Genomic DNA, 20,915 nt, shown 5'->3' on the forward strand with positions numbered 1-20,915 from the left:
ACTACTACTGTCAGTTGTAGGATTCAGTGACTCATCACTTACGTGCAACACCCAGTGTTCATTCCTACTTAATCCTACCACTCATTTAACTTTTAATATAAAAACCTCAGGAGCACCTGGGTGGCTCAGTTGGTTAAGTGCTGGACTCTTGATTTTGGCTTAGGTCATGATCTCAGAGTCATGAGATCGAGCTCTGCCTGGGCTCCCTGCCCCACACTGTCTGCTGGAGATTCTCTCTCTCCCTTTCCCTTTGCCCCTCCCCCTGCTCACACATGCACATGCTCTCTCCCCCTCTAAATAAATAAATAAATAAATAAATAAAATCTTGAACAATACGGCCTTAAAAAAAATCACACCCACATACATGAACATAGACGTATGTGTACACATTGCATATATACAGACATATGTTTCCCTTAGACTGAACTGCTAAGCTGCTGTTTCGGAGAGAACATCTGTTTTCACCCTCCAGGATTCTGTCTCACAGTTGTTTTTGCAGTGGGAGAGATGAGGAGGGAATGACGAAGGGTGGGATGGGCAAAGCCGGAACTTCTGCTCCCTGGTCTGGAGCTGTTGTTTGAAGTGGGTCTTTGAGTTCCCACCTCCTCACTGTCCTGTTAACTCTGCAGCCCTGATGTTCAGGACAGGAGACATTACTTACTTGGCCTACTAATGACTTAGGCTTTCCAAAGACCCTGACTTGTGTGCGTCGTGAATTCTTCTAGGGAAGCTTGTGGTGGGGACATCGTTGTTCGCTTACAGCACAGTCATCTTCTCTACCTCAACTCTTCCCTTGCTAATGAAACCCAGCGTTCTTTCAGGTATGGGGTGGCCATGTTTCATAAGCTCTTTTTCAGCTGCAAAGGGGTGGGGCGGCCCATGTTTTCTAGTGTAAGCCAGTTGTGGTCATTCTATTCCTTTTGCTGTGTTGCCTGCAAGTGTGAACATATGACACAGTCTTGGCCAATTAAATTCAAATGACAGTTTATTTGGGGGCTTTTGGGAAATGTTTCCTTAATCTTAAAAAAAAATAATAAAACAGTGGCTTGTGCTTTTTAAATGGATTTCAATGTTGTTGCACAAGGATGAAAACCGTAGAACTGCTGCAGACATGTTCCCATGGCAGAAAAGAGTCAATGTTCCGAGGAGGGAGGTGAGAAAGACGGAACCCTGTTGATATCACTCTGTTCCTGTGAGGCAACAAGCACCCTAATTGCTTTATCCATTTTTTTTGTTGTTGTTGGATCTCTGTTACTTACAGCTAAAATCATCCAACTGGTTCAAGCTATGAGCAGATTTCAATATGAATCGTTTTTCCCTCCTTCCTGCAGGAGAGAAATGTTGACTTTACTTGGATAAATACAGTATTGTTTCAACCTGTGCCCCATATAATGCTTCATTTTAAAGGAAAGGAAAGTACACACACACACCCTGCTAAGTGCTTTAAAACAACGGTTTAGTGCTTTGCTCACATTTGAATTAACAGTTTGGAATGAATTTAGTAGTTGAATATGCTGAATAACAGACAATGTAATGCTAAATAACAGTTAAGAGTAAGGTAGGTCTGTGGGGATTTATCTGAAAAGGTCTTCACTACATATTTTAAGTAGAAAAAAACACATTGCATACCTACATATGCAATATATTATTTCACATTCGTGTTTGTGTATAAATGTATTATGCAATGTTATCTTTTCCTTTATATAGATCTGTAAATGAATAGAAGAAGTTCCAGAAAATTTAACAACAAATGGAAGGTGATAGTTACCTTTAGGAAAAAGCTAGATTCGGGGGTGTAAAAGTTTAAAAGCTGGATTGAGAGGTATAAAATATTTAAAATTTTTACTCTATATATTTAAGTAACATTTGAATTTTTACTGAAAGAATTTATTCATGTTTACCTATGGAATTAAAAGGTAAAAAATTTGCAGATCATATTAAAATATTCGCAATGGCTTTTAATCTGTGATTATTACATTCCACTTAATCCACTAAACAACAAATATGCATATATAATTTGCTTTCTTTTATTAATATTTTGAACAATATATGGAGATCTGCTTTTTTTGTTTTGTTTTCTTTTTCCTTTTTCTTTTTTTACTATTGAGCACTCACTCTTTTCCCCCTGCCCCCAACACACACTTATTAGGCACACATGTCCCTTTCACAGACTTTTCTACTGCTCCTGGCCTGGGAAGGGTGGGTGTTGCCTGACTTCAGAGTCCTGCTCTGGCCTCTAATCTGAAGCACCAAATCCCTGCTTCAGCCAGGAGTAAGGAGGCCCTAGCTCCTACAGTGTTTCTGTGAGTGAGTCAAGGTAGGAAGAAAGTTTGGAGTCAGAGGGGTCACAAGTAGGGCCCGAGGAACAAATTTTTTCTGCGGTAGGACATGAATCCTTTGTGGCTCAAGCTACACAACCTCAAGGCCTCTTTGGGTTTCTGCCTGCTCTCCAAGCCTGGCCTCGGGAGCTGCCAATATCCTCCTGACCTCTTTGTTTAGATATAGCTGAGTTTCCTTCTCTTGCTTGCAGCCAGGAACTGACGGATACAACCAATGTGACCTAGAATAGACATGTCTCTTTTTCGGTGTGAGCTGATAGTAATCACCAGGAACATCCTATGGGAGAAGGCTATTCTTGGACTACGAATGTCATCCACAACAAAGTTTTAATTTGTGATTTATACAACAGCCAGTCAGCTCTGGGGGCTTTCTCCGCTTAATCATAGCACTGATGATGCATTGTTCTTGGATATCCCTTGGGCTGATCTCACTTTTGATTACATGGAGAAGGAACAGAATCCTTAAAGACAGAATGAATCGAGAGGTCTTTCACCTGGAGTTTGACTCTTAAAGAATTCTATTTGTGACTTGCTTTACAGTTGTAAATTGTGGACCTCTAGAAAGGCTGTCGTGGAATTTAGTCCCTGGAAGAAACTCAGTAATTATCTCAGAACATGCCTTCATTTTAAAGCTAGGAAACCAAAACCCTTAGTAAAGTGACATAACCCAAATCACATAGCTATTTATTTATTTATTTATTTATTTATTTATTTTATTATTATTTTTTTAAAGATTTTATTTATTTGACAGAGAGAGAGATCACAAGCAGGCAGAGAGGCAGGCAGAGAGAGAGGCAGGCAGAGAGAGAGGAGGAAGCAGGCTCCCCGCCAAGCGGAGAGCCTGATGCGGGGCTCGATCCCAGGACCCTGAGATCATGACCTGAGCCGAAGGCAGAGGCTTTAACCCACTGTGCCACCCAGGCGCCCCTCACATAGCTATTTAAAGGTAGAACTGTGCCTACCATTCAATCTTCTGAATCCTTGTCCCTAATTCTTTCTAGAGAGATGCTGTCGAGAGATTTTATGATAAAACACAAAAAAGAGTTTAAAAGCCACCTTTCTTTGAAAAATACTGTAAATATACTCATAATAATGCTTTTTAGACTTCGGCTAAATAGTAATGAATGCCTTAGCATTTGCTTCACATACCTCTTCTGTTGTGTGGTTAACAAATTTTAGGAAACTGCCTTAGGTAAGAAATAGGAAAAAGTAAAACACATTTTTAGATGATTCTGTTTTTCCCTTAATTCAACATTGCAAATATATTCTTTTCTTTAGCATATTCACAGTATACATAAGTGGAAAACCCACTTCTGATATTTTACCTTTCTTCCTAAAATTGTCATTGTATCCTGGGGCCCTGCACAGTACAGCTAACTGGGACAGTTTAAGCACTCTGGGGATAGACTCCTTATCTCCAGGCTTTGCTACTTCATATTTTTTTATGGGTGTGTCCTGCCTCCTGAATGAGATTCCTCCCTCAGAGGGCCTTCAGCAAATGAATTTTGATAGTTTAATATTCATTTAACAAACATGCACGGGGCATCTACGATACACCCTGAATTATGATGGAGATTAATAACACAAGGAGGAGAAAGACGAACCCCTGGTCAGGGAACTCACTCTACTCAAAGCAGCATACATTTTAAGGTAACAAGTGATAAGAAGTGATACACACCCAAAATAAGGTACTGGTGTTCTTAGGAATGTATTATTTCCTTAAGACCCCAGATTAAGGCACTCTGTTAAGAACTTCTAAGTAGGTTATACTTTGGGCAGTATGCAGAGTGCTCCACAGGAGTCTGTGAAGACAATTATATTGGCCATTAAGACAAAATACACCTATGTCTATGGATAATGATGAAACCATCTCTAATATTACCAATTGGTCGTTTAATTTTTGGTTTTGTTCCAAAACAGAAGGAGTACGTGTTTTCAAATATGTGGATAAGAGAATGCTTTGAACAGATCAATGTGAGCCAAATGGTGGTAAATGAGCTGAAACCTCTGGGAAGATTGAAGGAGAATGGGATAAAAATTGTACAACAATACAGCGATATGCCATATGCTTAAAATCGCCTTTGTCTTGGCAATGATACTGGAAGTTTCCATGTTTGTTATTGACATATGAATACATTCATTCTTTTGTTTATTCATTCAACAATTTCATTACGAGCAAGCTTTGTTCTAGACACTGTTCTAGGCACCAGAGAAATGAGACAAAGATGCCTGATTTTTTGGCTACATTTTTGTCTCCCTGTTGACAGCACTTCAACCCGTTTCCCACACATTCACGACCAAGCCCAGCAGCACTGGTGTAACATCCAAGGCTCTGCTGGTTTCTCCAGCTCTTGAGATTCTTCTCTTTCTCTGAGTTCCAGCCATGCAGCACTCCCTCCAAGTTCTGAAAACACAGAAACGCAGTCCTGTCCAAACTTCAGATCTTTGTACATACTCTTCCCTCTGCGGCAACGATCTTCTCACTCTTTAAACCTCCATTCAAACTTCACGTCTCAGCTAGCTCAAAAGTCATTTCCTCCAAAAGCTTCTCCTGATTTCCAGAACAGGCCTAGGAGTCTCCCATGTGTCCCCAGAACACCCTGTGCTTAACACACATTGCACCCCATGAGATGGCCTCTGTGTCAGTTTGTGTCTCCCTCCAGACCACAGAGTCCTTGAGACCAGAGACCGGGTCTTGGACACTAGCACATCCCCCAAGTTTCTCACATGGTCCCTGACATCTAAATGTTTGTATAGAATTGACAGTGCATGAGGAACCAATGAGACGTTGCCAGCCAAACAATTACACCAGCCATAGGATTTTTCTTAAAAGAATTCACAGTGGATTAGCTATCTACCACCTGAACCAAACCCCAAATCTCCATCACAAGGTTCTCGCCAATGGATTCAATATGTTGTGAATTACAGTCCTATCCCAGCTAGAGTTAGAGGCTGTGGTGTCTGTAGGGAGACGAGCTTCAAGTTGCAGAGATAAAATTAATACGATTAGGAAGCCAGTTTAAAAACAAAACAGTTACAAAGAAAAGCCATGCAGGGCCAGTCTAGAAATACCTAGCTGTGTGTGGCAGGTACAGCTCATTGCTGGTGCTCAGAAGAGAGACACACCAGGGCAAGCTGGAATAGTCATATCACTCCCTGAGGGAACTAAACTTGAGCAAACTCTAGAACAGAGGATAGAATTTAGACTGATCACTTTTAGGAGGAACTAATCGTGAGCTACAGAAAAGAGGTCCATCTGTCGTGTTTTCAGTTTACTCTGTCTTGGTGGTTAAAAAAAATCTTTTTTCAGAAGGATTAGAATCATAGTCTTGGAATAATGGATGAACACAATTTGAACACAATTAATTTGAAATCCATTCTTAGATTCTCTAGTCATCCCATTCTTCCCTCTCCTCACGCCACTACTGATTTCCCTGTTCTTCCTTAATAATGTGGTTATTTATCTTAGGAAAAAAAATATACAAAAATCCTGAGGAAGTCTAAGGCTATTACTCTGAAAACGGAGAATTTCTGCAACAGTCCACAGAGTTATATCTGAGCCTGGCATTTGCCTGTTTCAGCCAGTGTTTGCAATCCATCAATTTCTCAGCAAAAAGTCACAGTGACCTGCAGCTGAAGAGGAGTCACTCTGCACCACTTAGTCGAAATGAAAGCATGTCCTTAGTGACAGGATGTTTGAATGGTTGGCCAAGGTTTTGCTGGGATGACAGTCTATGGGTCTGAATGAGCTGCAATTTCCCCCATAGAGCTTTTAAAGGCTGCTTCCCTCTCTTGTCCCACCCCCTCTGAAATTTTTTTTTTTAATTTTAACAGTTCTTCAATAGATGATATGTGATTCTTTTCTTATATTACTTTGTCAAACACATCACTCACTCTAAAGTATTTACCGTAAAGTCAGAACTCAAGGCGGCCTACCACTGCTCTTGAACCTGAGACAGTGAGTAGATATCAGCTATGAGATCATGGCCAGAAACAAGTACCAGCAGGAAAAAAAGATTCAGATACTTTTTCTGTCCTGGTGGCTAAAATTGCATCTTTGTGGTTAGATCTCTGTTTCATATCATTTCTCCAAACAGCCATGTTCAACAGAAATTCCAACCCTCTGGTCCTTACTTTGAACCTCATAATTACCAATAACTACAAATCCTTTAATATTTCTAATTTCCCACATTCTATTTTTTGATAGTCCTGTTTTATTTTTACCTCATTTCCTCTAGAACTTCAGTTTCAACACTCTCATGACACCATCTAGATAACCAATCTACTAATTACCCTCTTTACATTGTCCCTTTGACATTCCTCCTTCCCTTACCCAACTTAAATTCCATGACCTATCATTACAATCACTTCTTGGCATGCACTGCCTGAGAAATCTTTTACCTTTTTTTTTTCAAATAGGTCTGTTGGTGATAAATTCCTTTCAACATTTGTCGTCTGAAAATGTCTTTATTTCATCTTTATTTTCCAAGGATCTTTTTGCTGGATATAGAACTCCAGGTTGAACAATGTTTACTTTTGAAACTCTGAAGATGTTTTTCTAGTGTCCAATCACTTGCATTATTTCTGATGGGAAATCTATAGCAATTCCTTGTTTTTCTTATATGCCATATGGGGTTTTTTGCCTTATGAGTACTTTAAGGATATTATCTTCATCACTGATTTTCATCAAGTTGATATTGGTATACTAGTATGGTTCTGTTTGTGTTACACTCTTTTTAGTTCGAGTATATTGAGTCTGTATATTTATAATTTTCATCACATTTAGAAAACCTTAAACCTTGGGCACATGGGTGGCTTAGTCAGTTAAGCATCTGACTTCAGCTTTAAGTCATGATCTTGGGATCTGGATCAAGCCCCATGTCAGGCTCCATGCTCAACAGAGTCTGCCTCTCCTCCCTCTCATTCTCCCTCTGTCCCTCCATCTACTCATCTACTCATATTCTCTCTCTCTCTCTCTCAGATAAATAAATAAGATCTTTAAAAAGAAAACTTTAAACTTTGTTTAGTCAAATATTTTTATGCTCCCCTCTCTCTCCTCTCCTTCTGGGACTCATTGACTTGTATTTTAGACTGCTTTGTATTATCACTGAGGCCCGTGTTCATTTTTTTTCCCAGGCACTTTGCTCCCTAAGCTTCACATTGGATAATGTAAATGTATATTGCTATGTCATCAGGTTCACCGATTTTTCTTTCCTGCAGTGTTCATCTCTTTTAATCCTATCTAGAGAGTTTGTTGTTTATGACACTATATTTTTCAGCTCTATAATTTCCATTTGGGTCTCTTTCTATTTCTATCTCATTGTGTTCATATTTTCTTTAAAAGCCTGTCTATCATCTTTGTCTATCTGCCTTTATCTTTATTTCTTCTTCTGTATGATAGTGGTAATGACAATACCACAATGGGTAGGTGTGAAATTTGGATGAAATAATACACATGAAGAGCTTCTAGAGATTATTCAAGTTTAATTCCCTCAAAGAATCCTGTGATTTCTAGTTTGCCTGGTGTGTCTCTCTTCTGAGCACCAGCAATGAGCTGTACCTGCCACACACAGCTAGGTATTTCTAGACTGGCCCTGCATGGCTTTTCTTTGTAACTGTTTTGTTTTTAAACTGGCTTCCTAATCGTATTAATTTTATCTCTGCAACTTGAAGCTCGTCTCCCTACAGACACCACAGCCTCTAACTCTAGCTGGGATAGGACTGTAATTCACAACATATTGAATCCATTGGCGAGAACCTTGTGATGGAGATTTGGGGTTTGGTTCAGGTGGTAGATAGCTAATCCACTGTGAATTCTTTTAAGAAAAATCCTATGGCTGGTGTAATTGTTTGGCTGGCAACGTCTCATTGGTTCCTCATGCACTGTCAATTCTATACAAACATTTAGATGTCAGGGACCATGTGAGAAACTTGGGGGATGTGCTAGTGTCCAAGACCCGGTCTCTGGTCTCAAGGACTCTGTGGTCTGGAGGGAGACACAAACTGACACAGAGGCCATCTCATGGGGTGCAATGTGTGTTAAGCACAGGGTGTTCTGGGGACACATGGGAGACTCCTAGGCCTGTTCTGGAAATCAGGAGAAGCTTTTGGAGGAAATGACTTTTGAGCTAGCTGAGACGTGAAGTTTGAATGGAGGTTTAAAGAGTGAGAAGATCGTTGCCGCAGAGGGAAGAGTATGTACAAAGATCTGAAGTTTGGACAGGACTGCGTTTCTGTGTTTTCAGAACTTGGAGGGAGTGCTGCATGGCTGGAACTCAGAGAAAGAGAAGAATCTCAAGAGCTGGAGAAACCAGCAGAGCCTTGGATGTTACACCAGTGCTGCTGGGCTTGGTCGTGAATGTGTGGGAAACGGGTTGAAGTGCTGTCAACAGGGAGACATTGCCATGATACTATTATTGAAAAAACATTCTAGATGGAATGTGAATCAAATGGCAGAGGGCAGGAATAGACACAGAGAGAGCTATTAAGAGGTCGGAAAGTACTGTATTATATTAATTTTAAAACATACATTTTTCATATATTATTATCTCTGAAGCCTGGGTTCACCTTACCATTAGCAGCATGTGTTCGATTAACTGGTATCTTTTTTTTTTCTGTCTCAGTGATACAAAATATAACAGGGCAGTTTACACACCACAGCAGTCTAGATTCAAAAAAGCAAAGTCAGGAATGATTGTAGCATTAACTAAAATAGATACAAGCATAGCTGAAGAGAAGTGGATGTGAAATCAAGATATGTTTTGGCGTTCAAATCATCAGGATCTGATGAGTGATTGTATTTGGGAACGTGAGATTGAGGAAAAGTTAATGATTTCTCCTATTTTTATTTACTTATTTTTTCATTGGGACAGTTGGAGATATGCTAGAGATCAGTAAACTCTAAAGAACGCAATAGGGTTTGAGGGGATTAAGAGGAAAAGGTACGTGGTGGGAGAGATAAAGAGTAGAATCCATTTTGTGAGTATGAGAGCTCTGGGGACCATCCCTGTTAGACTGCCCCATCAGGGTTGATATGTACACTTCTATGAAAGGAACTAGAATAAGAGATGTAGGTTCTTCTGATATGTTTATTAATCAGCAAACACATAAAATAGCCACAGTTACTGTAGGCTGCCAGAGAAGCAGTTTCGCCTCACAGCCTAAACTTCCATTAGGATTAAGTCTCATTCCAGAACTAAGGCCTCTCTGAAGCTTGAACTCTGATACTGATGCCTCCAGTGTCTGCATGTCTGGTAGATTTCCTTTAGAAAAAAGTCTAATCTTTTTCCTGGATCCCTCACATCTTCTAGCTCATGTTTATTTTTAGAATAACTCATCATCTTATGAAAAAGCCATATGTACATTTACCTTATCTAAGTTCAAGAGCCCAGATTTAAAAGAAATTACCTGGGATGTCTTAACTTTGTAATTTCAAAGACCAGGATGGTGGTTTATATTTGTCTGCAGGAATAGAGGAGAGACAAGAGAAAGAAGAGACTATTCTAATCATGACCTACCTTCTCTCTCTCTCTCTCTCTCCATAAATTCCTCCTGGACCACCAGCACCAGATGACTTTTAGGCATCTGTTGAGAACTTGGCCAGGCTCTGGTCCCCTTTTCCATATGGTAAGGCTCAGAAGTCCTTGCTTGTGCTCCCTGGGGTGCACAGGTATGCCTGATAGAATCGTGCTGAGAAGTCTCTGAGCTGATCTGGCCTTTAAGAGATTTATGGATCCTGAATAGGACTTTGGGGAGAGGACTGGAAGATATGGCTGTAACAGGTTGTCCCCATTTTGCTCATATGCTGAAACTCAACTAGATTGGTTGGGCATTCTAATACCCATTATATCCCTCATTGAAGCCCTTGAGTTTCAGAAGAGTTCAAAGCCAGGCAGTGATCTGGCAACATTAAAACCTGGGTCTTCTGAATTCCAGGTCACTCTTCTTGCTAGATTAAGGAGGGTATTGAGAAGAAGAAAGGTTTCTTGAGGTGTTTCAAATTACCTTAGCTCGTGTGAGATGTAGGACCCTGAGACAAGCCTAATATCCAGGCATCTCCCACATGTCCAGGGTCATTTCATCAAATGTACATCCCTTAAATTAGTGATAATATTGAGGGTGTCTTTGCCTCAATTTAATTCAGACCAATAGGGCCGGGAAGCCTCCAAGGGGAGTCTGTGGAGGCTCCTAGAAGGCCAAGCAGTGATTTGTTTGCTCCCAGAATCCTAGTAGATAATGCTGCAATTGGGCCCTTTAATTTTGATAACGACCTAGGATGTGGTTTTCCCGATTACTCCTAGGGTCCAAAAATATCCAGCTGAAAAAAGCACAATACTGGTTATTGCCCTGGACACTGTGCATACAATGGGGGACTTTCTGATTTGGTCCCAAGAACGGTTGCTCTCAGGCACCAGGAGTTCAGATCTGGGGTTTTGCTGCTGTGAGTGCGTTGAACGCCTTGTCAGACGGTTCTGTGGAGTGAGATCACAGAGTTCAACACGGGGTTATGTTAGGGAGGGAAAGACTTTCTTGTATATAGAATCCTGCCCTTCAGCAAAGCTGTTAACCTCATTTTAACCTGGACCCTTTTCCTCTTGAAAGTAATAAAGCCTCTAAAATGACTGCACTTGGCGAGAGGGTCTCCTCTGTCAGTTACAGCAGAGGAGAATTCACAGAGTAAGTGAATTACTTTGGTTTCCAATAAAAATGTTAATATCTGCCATAGATGTGAACAAAGGACACTGTATTTCAATAATGAGATGATCAAATCCACAGGGGCTGAGGGAGATGAGGGTGTGGAGTTGATGCCATTCAGCTCCAGAGAGGTGCTGTGGGGAGAGGGAGAGAGAAAGAGAGACAAAGAGAGAGGGAGGCTGGGGGAGAGACTGAGACTGAGCTGAAAAACCGAGAAAAAGAAAGACTTCAAGATACACAGACCTTTAGAGGAACTCAAACTGTGCAAAATGGGATTGAGAAAATAGCAAATCAAACTGCTCTTATTTGGTAACATTTAATGTAAGAGGAGGCTGAATTAAAGAAGAGTAACATAATTTTAGCACATAGGGAAACGTTCAGACCTATCAGCATTATGTCATTTTGTACTTCAAAATTCAAGCTCCATCCCCCACCCAAACGCACAAAGATTTTATATATATTATATATATATATGAGATATCTATATATATCTAAGGAGACTATCTATCTAGATCGATCGATCGATCTATCTATCTATCTATCTATCTATCTATCTCTTCTTAATGGGATAGTAGAGACTTGTCCATGCAAGATTCTGACTGAATCATTTTTTCTATGTAGTGTTATCAACAATAGCTATCACTTAATGGGCATTTACTGTACACAAGACGTGATGTTAAGAACAGTTGCATGCAGTATCTCTTTAAGTTTGGAGAACTTTCTAGGTTGTACAATTACCCCTATTTTACAGGTAAGTAACCTGAGACTCGGTGAGGTTAAGGTCAAAGGACTAATGGGGAAGAATTGACTTTTAACTCAGGTAAAAAAAAAAAAAAAAACAGAGGAGGAATCTGTGGAGAAAATCACTGTAAATGGTCATTTTCAGGCACTGTGCTTCCATTTATTTACCTACCACCCAGGAACAGGCAACCCTAGCACTTGGATTAGATTTAAGGATTATTTTAAGAGAATTGGGTACAGGCTAATAGCTTTATTTGGAGTTTCACTCAAATGTCAACTTCATTTGTAAGTAGTGCAGTCGTTTTGTTCAAATGACAGATCTAAGTAACTGAATAGTGATCCACATTCATAGAGATGGATATTCTGACCTCAGAGGCTCTGAGGCCTTCAAGATCCCTTTCCTCTCAGACTTTGCTCAGTCCTGTAGAAACCAAAATAAAAGCCAATTATGGAAGTGTTTTCATTCACTGAAACCAGTGTGTATTTCCTTTATATCTCTATTGAAATGCGTAGCCTTTTTTAACATCTGTAGTTCTTAAGTGTAAGCTATGTAGATATTTAAATTATACTTATAAATAAATACAGATTATTAACAAGCATATAATAATTTCCAACAGAAAGTGAATTTAATTATAATAATAATAATAATTATTATTATTATAATTATTTTACCAACTTCTAAGCAAAAACAGATACTTACTCCCGGAAGGCAACTAATTAAATCTTCCAGGGCTCAGCTGAATTTGATAATTCTGATCTCTGTCAGATAAATTCATTGACTGGGGAAAGAAGAGCCTCTAGAGGGGGCTGCAAAGGAGATGAGGAAGGGATAAGGAGACCCTGTGGCCTGGAAGCACCTATGCCCTTGGCTATGATCTCCCAACCCTATCTCTGGACAGGTGGCTGCCATCTTCTCGAATGTTGGCATTTGAAGGAATAACATTTAAAAAAAACACCAAGAATTTCCCAATAATAACTCTCCAACTTTCCTGATTGACTTCTCAGGTAGGATGCTGTGGCAGATCTACACTAAGATGACCTCAAGGCATCAATCACACCCATGTAGAACCTTTCCCTTTGAATGCAGGATGGACGTGTTGTTACTTCAGGCCAATAGAGTATGGCAAAGGGATGCCTCTCCCTTGGGTAAGTTACATTATATGGCAAAGGTGTTGGGATATGTGCTGTTATTTAAAACTCCTCAGCATGTCAGAGTGAGAGGTTTTCTGGCTAGCCTAAAAAAAGTAAGCTGACTATTGTGGGATGGTCAATGGAGGAGACTTGTGGCAAGGAACAAGGTTGTCCTCTAGGAGCTGAGAGCAGTCTATAGCCAACTGCTCACAAGACTTTAATCATACAACTACAGGACAGATGTTTTCCCAACAACCTAAGAGCTTGGAGAAGAAACCCATGCTCCAGGAGAGAATACAGTTAGTGGGCACCTTCACTGCAGACTTATGAGGTCCTGATCAGAGCACCCAGTTAAGCTGTGCTCCGAATCCTGACCTATGGGAACTGCAAGATAATAAAAGTGTGTTGTTTTAAGTTTGTGGTCATTTGTTACTCAGCGAAAGAAAATGAATACAGGTGCTATGGCCTGGCTGTCCTATTCGTCTTCATTTCCCCATTGAAAAGAACTGAGTGATAACAGAATTATAGAGTAGTAGTATAATTTAAAATGTTTTCAACTTTTCATAAACTTTAATGGCTCATTTAGAGGGTATTTGTAAATAGTTAGCCTTTTAATTGTGTATAACAATGAAAGACCAAGGAAGGGCAAGTAACTTGAACACTAAGATGGACTTGAGTATAGGAACCGTCTGTGGGATCTATTTGAGGATAGATCCTTTTGGAGTTTTATGTAAAACATACATTTTTGGACATATATAGGAGCATAGGATCCACTCTGTTCTTTAGCTTATTTTCTGAGTATAACAGTATATCCTGGAGATTTTTCCATATCAGCAATGAATTTAAACTGTCTTAAAAATAATTTAATAATATTATGATTGTGTCTGTATACATATATGTATATATAAAGAATACCTGTATATATACTTTAATGTACATAACAACACTATGTACTCTATATGTGTTAACTCACATAATCCTAACAACCCTGTGAAATAGATACTCCTTTTAGCACCACTTTACAGATTGGGAAACTGAGGCAGATGGGTTAGGAGCTTGTTGAAGGCCACAGAGCTAGTAAGTGGTGGAACCACCCAGATATTAGATCAGGCAGTAGACACTTAGGGCTCATGCCCACTTAACCTTCTAACGATTTTAGTACTTAGGTTGCTCCCAGTGATTTTATATATATATATATATATGTGTATATACACACACACACACACACACATACACACACATATGTGTATATACATATATATGCGCATATACACATATATGCATATACATATGTGTATATGTATATGTGTGTGTATATTATATATATACATGTGTATATATATATTATATATACAGGCTTCAAAACATTTTTTTGGTACTTTCACACAGTTGCACACATGTGCAAGTCTGTCTGTAGAATAAATTCCTCAAGACCAAATTTCTGAGTTGGAGGATGTGCACATTTTGACTTTTTATAGATACCATCACATTGCCGTCTGAGGAAGTTATGACAATGTGTACACCCATTGCCAGGGTGTGATAATGCCTTTTTCCTCACAACCTTGCCAAGACTGTATACTATCAAACTATTGCTAATCTGGCAGCTAAAGATTGTTATCTTTATTTTGCTTTCATTTGCATTTATTTATGAGAGGGATTGAGCATCCTTCTACCTGCATATAAGCCATATGTGTTTATTTTTCAGTGAAATGCTTATTAAAGTTATATCTTTCAGAGGATTTTGGGTATTTTTCTTTATTGATTTTTAGGAGAGTTATATATATATATATATATATATATATATATATATATTTTAAAGATTTTATTTATTTATTTGACAGATAGCACAAGTAGGCAGAGAGGCAGGTAGAGAGAGAGGAGGAAGCAGGCTCCCTGCTGAGCAGAGAGTCCAATGTGGGGCTCGATCCCAGGACCCTGGGATCATGACCTGAGCCGAAGGCAGAGGCTTTAACCCACTGAGCCACCCAGGTGCCCCGAGTTTTATATTTTAAAGAAAATAGTGTTTTACTTTTATATATATTGCAAATGTTCTCCAGTTTGTGTTTTGGCTTTTCGTCTCTCTGTTTACATTACTTGGTTTTAACCACACAGAAGTTCTAGCTTTACATGAAGAATGATTTACCAACATATTCTCTTATGGTTTCTGGATTTTCTAATCTTAATTTATAAAAAGTTGTTCAAATTCAGGATTTTGAAAATTTGGGATATATTCTTTATTGTGGTTATGCTTTCATTATTTTTTTCCTTTAATGTTTAGTTCAGTTGGAATTTATTTTCCTATAAGGAGAGAAGGAAAAATTCAGCTTTGTTCTTAGTTTAAGTAGATGATTGTCCCATCAAAATCTATTGCATAATCTCTCCTATTCCCACCTTTATTCGTATAGTGAATTGTCATATCTACTTGTATATATTTCTGGACTTTTTGTAACCACTCTATATTCTGGCTACCGAGGCCTTCTTCTTCTCCTCCTCCCCTATTACAATTTTATTTCAGAATTTTCTGGATATTCTCACATTTTTATGTTTTTCAATTAAACTTTGTTTTTAAATACAATTCAATTTTAAAAAGACAAACTATATATATTGAAGGTAGACAACATAATGTTTTGATCTACATAAACACAGTGAAATGATCACTACAATTAAACTAATTAGCATATCCATTCCTTCACAGATACCATTTTTATGTGCCTCTGTGTGTGTGTGTGTGTGTGTGTGTGTGTGTGTGTGTGTGTGATGAAAGCACCTGATTAGCAAATTTCTGGTATATAAAACAGTATTTTAAATTATTTACCTTTTTTTTTTTGTTTTGTTTTGAGAGAATGAGAGCAGGGGGAAGGGCCGAGGGAGAGAGAATCTCAGGGAGGCTCCACACTCAGAGCAGAGACTGACTTGGGGCTCATCTCAAGACCCTGAGATCATGACCTGAGCCAAAATCAAGAGTCAGTTGCTTAACCAACTGGCCGCCCAGGTGCCCTTATCACACTGTATTTTAAACTAAAGTCACCATGCTGCACATTGGATCTCTAAAAAATTACTCATTCTATACAACTACAACTTTGTACCCGATGGCCATCATCTCTCTTTTCCCCTCTTCCTTGTCTCTGGTAACCATCGTTCTACTCTCTCTTATGAACCAATGTTTTCAGAATCCACATATAAGCGAGACCATGCAATACTTTTCTTTTGTGCCTGGCATATTTTACTTAGCAAAAAGTCCTCCAGCAATTAAACTTTAAAAATAGTTTATCTCTTTATCAAAAAATGTTGTTATTCTTAATGATATCACACCAAATATTTAGGTTAATTTATAGGAAATAGAGATGTTTACTTTCAATATTCTTAATCCTATAAATGGCATATATGTCCATTAGTTCCTATTTTTATGTTTTTATGAAAATTTTGAGGTTCTATCCTCACTTTTTGTTTATTACTAGGATGTATGTGAGTGTTATGTGTGCATGAGTGTTGGTGTTGGTAAATAGCATCTTTATATAGAAAAGTGACTGGACTTTTAGAATACCATTTTTTTCTATTTTAGCCAATTTTTTTTCTATTTTAGCCACGCACTTATTTTTTAAGGTTTTATTTATTTATTTGACAGAGAGAGAGAACACAGGCAGGGGGAGTGGCAGGCAGAGGCTGAGGGAGAAGCAGCTCTCTGCTGAGCAAAGACCCCCTGATGTGGGGCTCAGTCCCAGGACTTTGGGATCATGACCTGAGTTGAAGGCAGATGCTTAACCGATTGAGCCACCGAGGCACCCCTAGAATACCAATTTTGTAATAGCTAACTGACAAATTTTTTTGTGGTTTCCTTCCTTCTTTCTTTCCTTTGATTTTTCAGGGTTTTCCAGATATATAATCATATCATCTGTACATAATTTTGTTACTCCTTTCCTTTAAAACTCTCATTTTTTTCCTTAGGTAATTGATTGATACTTTCAGAACAATATGAATAAAACATTTAAAGAATTGTTTCACCTTGTTCTTGAACTGTTGATGTTTAACCATTAAGACTGTTTATTGACAGGCTTTTAATAAATATCTGTTATCAAATATATACCAATTGTGAAGAAGTATCTTCCAGATTTAGTCAGGAATTTTTGAATTTTACTAAGTACTACTTTTTGTTATCTATAGGGTTGATGTATCATTTTTTGTTTTACTATAATGGTTAATTATATTAATTGGTTTCCTATTTTTGGTTTCTATCAATCATGTTTATATTTCTGAATAAACCCTACTTATGGTATACTGATCTTTAAAAGTACCAGTGAAATGTACTTGCTGTTTTATTTAGAATATTTTCGTTGTTCATTATAAATGAGATTGGTCTGTGTTTCTTTTTGTGGGCTATCCTTGTTAAGTTTGGGTGACAACATTATGCTGCTTTAAGAAAAGTACTTGGAGGGCTCCTGGGTGGCTCAGATAGTTAAGCATCTGCCTTAGGCTCAGGTCATGATCCCAGGGTCCTGGAATGGAGTCCCATGTCAGGCTCCTTGCCCGCTGGGGAGTCTGCTTCTCCCTCTGCCTCTCTCTTTCTCTGTCTTTCATGAGTAAATAAATAAAATCTTTAAAAAAAAAATGTTGCCTACTAAGGTACAACATTAGTTTAAAAAAAAAAGTACTTGGAGACTTTATTTCACTTGCTATAGTCTGGAACAACATAAATGACACTGAAATTTATTTGTCCCATACAGATATGTTCTGTTTTCTTATTTTTATTTATTTTTTTAATTTTTAAAAAGACTTTATTTATTTGTCAGGGAGAGAGTGAGAGAGCACAAGCAGGCATAGTGGCAGGGAGAGACAGAGAGAGAAGCAGGCTCCCCACTGAGAAGAGAGCCCGATGCAGGGCTCAATCCCAGGACTCTGGGATCATGACTCGAGCCGAAGGCAGCAGCTTAACCCACTAAGCCACTCAGGCGCCCCAGCTTTTTTGTTTTTAAAACATTCTGTTTTTCATTAGAGGGCAAGTTCTTAACAGACTCTTATCAGAATCTAATCATACTCTTATATGTAATTGCTTGATTTTAGCTTTCTGGAATTAATTTTTGTAGTATTTTTTTCTAAAATATGTATTTTATCCAGATATTTCAAATTTAAGTGGAGAGCTTTATAAAATATTTTCTGCTAATCATTATTCTTCAATTTTTTATTTTTAATTCTGCAAATTTGTGCTTTCTTCCTTTTTCTTTATCAGAGTTGTTGGCAGTTTATCCATTGTCCATTGTTTTCTCCATTCCTCCTAGAAGCCCCTCTTGTCTCTGTTGATTATGACTCTTATTTTATTTATTTCATTGAAGTAATTTTTATCTTTACTTAATTTTTACTAAAACACTTTTCCTAGGACACTTTTGTGTTCCACATTCATTTTTTTCATTTTATTCACTTATTTTTAATACTTTTTCTTGAATAACATAGTATAAACTTCCACTGAACATTGCTTTAGCTATATTCCAAAAACTCTGATTAGTAGTGTTATAATTATCATAATTTTCTACAGTAATTTGGTAATATTATCAACCTTTCCTTGATTCACCATATTTTTAATGTTTTGCTTTTCCTTGTGATATATTTGTACATTTAAATATCTCAAAGTTCTTAATATTTTATCATCCATAGATAGACACTATTACCTCTATCCTATGGAAGATGAAGAAATATCAATCTTTTTTCTCCTATCTTCTGGAATGCACTTCCTGAATTTTGTTAAATTACAGCCTTCTATTTTACTTCAAATACTGGAATCATTATATTCTGCATTTGTAATTTATTTATAGCTGTATTTATCAGATCTGTTTTCAGAATGCCTTGATGTTTATTGTCATTCATATATATATATATATATATTTTAAAAGATTTTATTTATTTATTTGACAGAGAGATCATAAGTAGGCAGAGAGACAGGCAGAGAAAGAGGGGGAAGCAGGCTCCCTGCCAAGCAGAGAGCCCGATGCAGGGCTCGTTCCCAGGATTGCGACCTGAGCTGAAGGCAGAGGCTTTAACCCACTGAGCCACCCAGGCGCCCCCCATATATATATATATTTAAAGATTTTGTTCATTTATTTGACAGACAGAGATCACAAGTAGGCAGAGAGGCAGGCAGAGAGAGAGAGAGGGAAGCAGGCTCCCTGCTGAGCAGAGAGCTCAATGTGAGGCTCGATCCCAGGACCCTGAGATCATGACCTGAGTGGAAGGCAGCGGCTTTGACCCACTGAGCCACCCAGGTGCCACTACTGTCATTCATTTTAAATGACTTCTCCAATTATTTGTTTTCCCCTCAAAACACATGGGTGTCTGTTGCATTTAAAATCAAACTATTGGGGCGCCTGGGTGGCTCAGTGGATTAAGCCGCTGCCTTCGGCTCAGGTCATGATCTCAGGGTCCTGGGATCGAGCCCCGCGTCGGGCTCTCTGCTCCGCGGGGAGCCTGCTTCCTCCTCTCTCTACCTGCCTCTCTGCCTACTTGTGATCTCTCTCTGTGTCAAATAAATAAATAAAAATCTTTAAAAAAAAATAAAATAAAATCAAACTATTTTCGGGGTGCATGGGTAGCTCAGTTGGCCAAGTGGCCGATTCTGACTCAGGTGATGATCCCAGGATCCTGGAATAGGGCTCACGTCAGGCTCCACACTCAGCAAGGAGTCTGCTTTAGGATTCTCTTTCCCCCTCTTCCTCTACCTCTGCCCCACTCACATGCTCGCTCTTGCTCTCTCTCTCTCTCTCTCTCTTGTTCTTTTAAACAAATAAATTAATCTCAAAAAAACCAATCTATTTTATTTATATATTTTCCTGTGTCTTTTAGAGTCTGTTCCCCTGTCTTCTTTTCTTTTCTTTTTTTTAAGATTTTATAAATTGTCTGAGAGAAAGTGAGCACAAGAGGGGTAGTAGGAAAGATCCTCAAGGAGACTCCCCACTGAACACAGAGCCTGATGTGGGACTCGATCCCACAACCCCTGAGAGCATGACCTGTGCTGAAACCAAGAGTTGGATGCTCAACTGACTGAGCCATCCAGGTGCCCCAACCACTATCTTCTTATCCATTTTTTTTTATGCTTTTGCTATTTTATTCTCATTTTAATAACATTTTATTACTACAAATCAATATACACATTGCTGAAAAACTAGGAAATAACATAAGCAACAATAAAATCATGGGATCATCTCCAAATCCCAAAGATCACTGCTACAACACCACTAAAAGAATACAGTGCACGTTCTTTCGATATTTCCCTCACACATATAAATACACATACACATAGATAATATTTCCCCTGCTATCTGAATAGGAAAGTTCTTATTAGTAATCCAACACCGACCTGTTTATAGTCATCCTTTGGCAGCTTTATTTTTGGCACGGATGGCAGTGCCTTCTCAAACTTAGAGGTTAATAATTTTACCAAACTGTGTTGCAGTAGTCATGATTCTGCATATTGTTGATTCCACCAGGATATGCATGCCCTTTTAACTTGCAGATGCAGGATTTTCTTTCTTTTAGTGTTCTGATATTAGAGTTCGAAAACACAGCACTTTATAGGCTTCAGGTAGCTCTGCAAAGTACCTTTGACCCTGGGAGAAACAGCGAGCCTCCAGGACATCCATTGACGGTGCTGTCATTCCAAACAGTGTGTCAAGATCGCCTCCTTGACCACTTTACTCATAGATTTACAGCTTCCTTAGTAGTAGTATTACAACTCTTCCCAGCTCTATCAATTCTTTGTCAGTTCAGTTCATTTATTTAAAAACTAGTCATTTCCTGCTCTTTCTCTTTTTACCTCCCAATTTCTACCGTTATTTTCACCAGATCCAACTAATCCACAAAGGATTGTTGTTTTGTATTATTTCAAATTGTTCCCCTAGTCTTGTCTTTCTGTTTCTCTTTCTCTCTCTGTCTCTCTCTACATGCATGCGTACAGCCGTCCTAACACACATGCATACCCACACAGACACACATAAATGTTTAGTCTTCCACAGTTTGTCGCATGAG

The sequence above is a fragment of the Meles meles genome, chromosome 6 (assembly GCF_922984935.1).
Source record: "Meles meles chromosome 6, mMelMel3.1 paternal haplotype, whole genome shotgun sequence".
Lineage (NCBI taxonomy): Eukaryota > Metazoa > Chordata > Mammalia > Carnivora > Mustelidae > Meles > Meles meles.